Source organism: Pecten maximus, chromosome 13 (assembly GCF_902652985.1).
Source record: "Pecten maximus chromosome 13, xPecMax1.1, whole genome shotgun sequence".
In the NCBI taxonomy this organism is placed as follows: domain Eukaryota; kingdom Metazoa; phylum Mollusca; class Bivalvia; order Pectinida; family Pectinidae; genus Pecten; species Pecten maximus.
Genome location: NC_047027.1, coordinates 32,868,670 through 32,875,498, shown reverse-complemented (window position 1 = coordinate 32,875,498; position 6,829 = coordinate 32,868,670). Strand labels below are relative to the sequence as shown.

The following is a 6,829-nucleotide window of genomic DNA, read 5'->3' as shown; positions in this document are numbered from 1 at the left end:
CGAATGCCTCTGCATTATCAGAGTAATGGTCCTATCCTATCGACTTCACTCAATCGCGGCATTCTGCTGTATACTCGCTTCGAAATATTGTGTAACTGATCTGTACTGTTCCAATGTTCGATTTGTAATGATTTACCAGCACATATGGTGCAAGAGTACCCAGAATGCATGCTTTCTTGAAAAAAATTGCTGAAAGCATGCAGCGTAGAGCAGAGTCACGGCCGACTCAATTTTAACAGAAGAACATTTTCACCTTGCACCAAGGTAGCTCTGTGTGAAATTTAATTGAAATTAGACCACGTGTCTAAAAGTTATATTTAGAAAATCAGAACTTTTTTTTTAACGCTAGTATATTACACCCAACTTCATCATCACATAAATCTGTACCAGGGTTCAAACACGCCAGCTTTGTTTTCAAACTGCAGCAATTGGCATTGAGTGAAGCAATTTATGATGGCAGCATACCGTTTTTGTGATAAAACCCCATAACATCAAATAAATAACTTCTGGTTAATCTTTAATTAAATCCGATTTGTATTTAAAAACTTACCTTATCAATGGTGTTATTATCGAGAGACTGTATAAATAGGTGGCTGAATCCTGTCGTCTCATTGTTAAAGATGGCCACTTTGAGGTTGTAAGGATCTCCTCCGATACATAAACAGAACAGGATGATCTGGTTGGACGGAAGTATGAACTCGAACAGAAAAACCTGTAATACAGGAGTTGGTCAGGAAACCGAATATTAATACAATTGACACAACATACAGGAGTTGGTCATATCACAACATACAGGAGGTGGTCATAACACAACATACAGGAGGTGGTCAGAACCCAAAATATTAATACAATTAACAAAACATACAGGATGTGGTCATAACACATTATACAGGAGGTGGTCATATCACAACATACAGGAGGTGGTCATATCACAACATACAGGAGATGGTCATAACACAACATACAGGAGGTGGTCATAACACAACATACAGGAGGTGGTCATAACACAACATACAGGAGGTGGTCATAACACAACATACAGGAGGTGGTCATATCACAACATACAGGAGGTGGTCATAACACAACATACAGGTGGTCAGGACTCAAAATATTAATACAATTAACACAACATACAGGAGGTGGTCATATCACAACATACAGGAGGTGGTCATAACATTAAATTTTAAAACAATTAACACAACATACAACAGTCAATTATGCAGCACTTTTCTGTACTGATGTTTCATGGACACACAGACTTGGTGTAAAAAAGGAAATACCATTTTGGAAAATCTTGAAGATATAAGAATTAGAATTCTTCACATTTTACATGTTTTCTCCAAAACAGTACATATACCTGAGAACATGACAGAAAGGTCTGGGAATGTGTCAATAACAGAGAACAAGAATGTTTTAAATAAGATTCCACATGTAAATTTACCCTATATTCCGCTTCATCAGTGTTAGGCTCTTCAGAAACTGAGCGACAATGTTTTTACCACTAGGAAGTCCACAGTTACATCTGGATGACTGACTGTCTATAATCTGCTCATCTGTTAACAATACAGTGCTTCATCTTTCATTTCAAATTCATTATCAAGTCAACCATTTACAGGATGTGTCCCTTTACATACAACAGTCATAATTCATATGTGGGTAATCATTTCAATTATCAAATGAGAATAATTGAATATTCACCACAAAAATTAAATTTTAGTCAGCTTCCCCTCTATTTTGGTGATAACAATAACTGATTGTAACGGGTACCATTATTAAAACTGATCCCCAAACTCCCCCACAGTTGTACCAGTATGTTCAGCATCCCTCACAACCCACACATAAATTGTTAAATCAAACTATAACAATTGAGGTTTTACTATGTTGGCATATATCATAGCCCCCAAGTACCAATTTTCGCCTTAATCAGACGATGTCTAAATTTCAACCAATCAAAGGTCCCCCATTTGGCAACCGAACATTCCGAAAATGTTACCATGTTATTTGGTATCCCTACAAACCCCTATGCACCAATTTTTACCAAATTGAAGATTGAAAACCAAAACCAAAATGGGCTCTGGCGGCCATGCAAAACCCCACCCTCCGTCCCAAATGAGTATGTCAGTGATATTTCATGAAGATCCTCCAAGTACTTTCCAAGAAAAGTGACAAGAATAGACAAGAAAAATAATAAGAAACAGAACAAAAACAAAATAATAATAATAAGGCACAATTGTAAAAAATATCAATTAATCTATTATGATTATCTACTCTAAGTAACAGTGGCCTCAATTTCGATCCATCTACTGTATCACCAATACAAGTGCTGCAGTAAAGTTTGTATGAAATTTCAGGACAATCATATAATTAATGATGTAGGAAGAGGACTTCAGAAATCTATTTTAAGTAACAGTGAACTAAATTTGACCCAGGTGGTTAAAACATGACATAATATACAAGCGATATGTGGCATAAGCTTCAATTAGATAACTAATAAAGTTGGTAGTGTACAAGGACACTGTTTGGTTTCATCATCATCCTTTTACCAACTTGTTACAATGGGATTATAATAATATAATAAAAATATTTCTTTTTCTATATGAAACAATATCTTGAAATCTGTTAAGTGAAAGACAATACTTAACTCAAAGTAAAATAATATATATATATTCAGTTACTTTGAAAAATTTGAAATCTCATTAGTCAATTTTATTTTACATCACCGATATGTGAAAAACAGGTTCAACTGTAGATATATCGTACACCTGTTGATATCATACACTTGTTGATATATATTAGAAAACAAGGCCACTGATCTACAGAAAATTAAATGACTACAACTTACAAGTCAACAACCTGATGTTCGGTACTGATATATCACTTTACGATTTATTAAAATGAACAGAGTATGATGACATTTCTTTCTACCTATTTTAGGCCCTTAGCATCACTGACAAGATATCTGTATGATGCAGTTAAATTTATTTTGAGTCTTCTGTTTCCAAATCTCAATTTGTATTGAAAGGTGCTAATACAGCTGTAGCTATTTTGTCTTTTGTCGCAGAACTTCACACGTTTTAATATTAGTCTAGCTACAGACAATTACCAGGGCTCTTGTATACAAGTGTAACAGGAGAGGAGAACATGTAGCGGCCAGACCAGGGTTCGAACCCGGGACCTCCGAACACTAGCCGGATGCTCTACCAATTGACCTACCTGGTCACCGATGATCGACCCAGTCCAGTCCCGCTACACAACTCCCTCCTTTTTTCAAGTCTTCGCCCTCGAAGACACACGAGACCCTAATACCACCACCGTGGGTATTTTAGTTGGGCGCCAATTTTGTAACAGGTGAGGAGAAAATGTAGCAGCCAGACCGGGGTTCGAACCCGGGACCCTCCGAACTCTAAACGGACACTCTACCACTGAGCTACCTGGTCGCCGATGATCGACCCAGTCCAGTTCCGCTACATTCCTACCTCCTTTTTTTCCCAAGCCTTCGCCCCCGAAGACCACAAGTTCGGATATCCCCTTGCTAAGCATACATCTAATGCCTTAAACAAGGGTAGGCAAGCTCGCCAATTATGTAACAGGAGAGGAGAAAATGTAGCGGCCAGACCGGGGTTCGAACCCGGGACCTCCGAACACTAGCCGGATGCTCTACCAATTGAGCTACCTGTTTACCGATGATCGATCCAGTCCAGTCCCGCTACACAAGTACCAGACACTAAATTTCAGTGAAGATCAATATCGTAAAGACATGAACCTACATATCTCATCTGAGTGCACATCGTTTGTGATTTCAACAACGTCAATATTGCTGGCGAGAAGTGGAGTTCTCTCCCCTGACACTCCAGACCTCCCCTGTATCACATGGCCATACACAGAAATACATGTGACAATGTTAATGTTTGAGTGACGATTTCTCTGTCATTTGATACTTGTTAAACAGTAACATCTTAAAGATAAATGAAATGTTTATAAAGTTACATATTGACGATTAATGAAAAGTTTGAAAAGTATATGTACCATCTTAAGGATAAATAAAATGTTCAAAAAGTAGCATCTTAATGATTTTTTGTTTTGAAATTACCATATTAATGATAAATAATCGTTTGAAAATCAAACATCTTGATGATAAATAAAACATTTGAAAAGTAACATCTTAATGATAAATAAATAGTTAGAAAGGTACCATCTTAATGATAAATAAAGTTAATAAAACGTTTGAAAATTAAACATGTTGAGGATAAATAAAACATTTGAAAAATAGCATCTTAATGATGAATAAATGTTTGATAATTAATATCTTAATTATAAATAAAAAGTTTTAAAAGTAACACTGTCATAGGATCCCCAAATAAAGGGATTAACAATCAAGAGAACTCACTTTTCTCCCGTCCTCACTGTCATCCATGTTGTCATTTTGACAAAGTTTCAGGAAAACAGCTTCCAGACTCTGGAGGAAAATATGGGGAGTAAGTATGATTTTTTAAGAGAGTGAACAAATTATCATCGACAAAATATTTATATCCTTATAATATAAATCTATAAATATAATATAGTTATCATCATACATCGAAAACTTTTCTAGTGTTCAGTTTATCATGCCAATTGGCCTGTATTAGGTGTAGTATGCAGTTAATGAATGGAACATTATTTGATGTGGAATTTAAAGTTGACCTTAATCAATGTGAAAATCGATTTCACTCCCTTTTTACTCAGTATTGGTAATTGGCCAATATAACCCCATAGAATCTTAGATTTCAGGAATGTCAAATGTTTAGATCTTATTTATACAAATATGGTGGCTATTTATTCCAGCATACTTCTTAACCAGCTTGTTAGTTTGGTTAATGGAAAGACACTGATCTGAAAGATCTTAATACATTGAACCTGGTACTTGGTCAGGACGTTTTCTCACTGGTTTGGGAAAGGGCCTTTTTGTCTCATTTTGGGAAGAAAATTGGTGAATTGGGAAAGCGGATAACAGACAAAATATAAGAACAGCGTATGAAATCATGAATAAAATACTGATTTATGGCATTGCATTGTTTCTTGTTTAGGACATTCTGCTGTTTTTGATTTAGGACTTTTCATTGTTTCTGGTTCAGGGTATTCTATTATTTCTGGTCTAGGACATCCCATACCGAAATAAAGCACACAATAGTATACTTTTATGCTACTTTAAGTATATACTAATTCCTACTTTTTAGAAAAAGTACCAAAAAGTATACTTTTTTTGTACTTTTCTGGACTTAGACATTTTTCAGAGTACTTTTTTCTGTACTAAATTTGGACTCTGACATTTCTCAGAGTACTTTTTCTGTACTTTTCTGGACTTAGAAATTTTCCGGGTACTTTTTCTGTACTTTATTTGGACTCTGACATTTTTCCGAGTACTTTTTTTGTACTTTTTCTGGACTTAGACATTTTTCAGGGTACTTTTTCTGTACTTTATTTGGACTCTGAAATTTTTCAGAGTACTTTTTTTGTGCTAAAATCTGACTGAGAATTTCTTTGAAAGATTGTGAAAATATGGATGTACTTTTTTCCTACTTTTTGGGACTTAGATTTTTTTTCAGCAATTGCCATTGTGCTTTTTTTGTACTTATTTTGGACTTAGAATATTTTCACACATTGCGTGGGGTTACAGCATAATAATATTTTCAAACTTAAATCTGACTTTTTTAGTCGACTACAAATCTAAGACTAAAAGAATAATAATATCCAGGATTAACCACAACAAATATCAATCAAATAAGATACAGAAAATTATCATTTTTTGATATTGTTTTTTTTTAACATTTATGTTTTTTTAAGTTCTAAAAATTACTTTCATACTTTGATCAGTACCACAGAGATTTATCTAAAAATAATTAAAATTCAACAATTATTATCATAAGTATTTCACTTCAATCAGAGACATATATATATATATATCTGCTTTTCAATGTACTTTGTTAGTAAGGTTCACACATTTTAACTCTGATTTCTTTGTCAGTTTTCGTTTGTATTTCCATATGCATCTCAGAAGGGATCAACCTAACATTGATGAATGTTACTATACGTTCATGTGACGAACGTCAAAACTTAGCTATATTAAAATTTTGTTCAAGAACTTCCTTTGAAGTAACAGTAATTTGGCTTTTGTTTCAATTATAAACTCTTTATCGGAGTTAAAAGCAGTTCGTTTATCCAAACGTTAACCTCTATCAGATCGAGGATCACTCTACCAACACATGTGCCCGTGCCTGTAATACGCTTTTAATTCATTCAAATGAAATTAAAATCACCTGCTCTTTGTCTGCATATCATATACTTGCTGGATATACATGGTTTTAAGATTACATCTGATAATAACACCCGAAATCACGTCGTGTTGTGTCAAAATATTCACCGATATACTCAAATGAACGTGTAACACTGATATAGTCACTCGGACGCTTCTTTGTAAAACGTATATTGAAGTCAAGCGCTGTGATGATCTCGATCTCGATATGGCTTCAACTGACAACAAACAGTCATGATTATCAAGGAACAATATTCCGGTATTTAAAATAAATTATAATTGCATCGCATTCATTGAAATGGTGATAGTGAACAGCAGGTGTGTATTCAGCCATGAGTGGATGACTACTGGGTGTAAGCACCTCATGGACATTTTTGTCGGAAACTCTTGGTTTGACTAGGCACCTGCCTCCCATCCAGGCAGATAACATTGCAATATCAAACAAATCTTTAAATTCTAATCATAATAGTAATGGAAAACCCACTGTTTATATACATAGAATATTTGAATTTCTTTCCCCTGTACATATACATGTATAAC

General features: G+C 34.7%; 1 non-coding gene across 1 annotated transcript; it reads right to left on the bottom strand.

Moving 5' to 3' along the window:
- Positions 1-3,365: 3,365 nt before the first annotated feature.
- On the bottom strand, positions 3,366-3,437 carry Trnas-aga. The gene has a single exon. It is a non-coding gene; the product is annotated as a tRNA-Ser (tRNA).
- Positions 3,438-6,829: the final 3,392 nt, after the last annotated feature.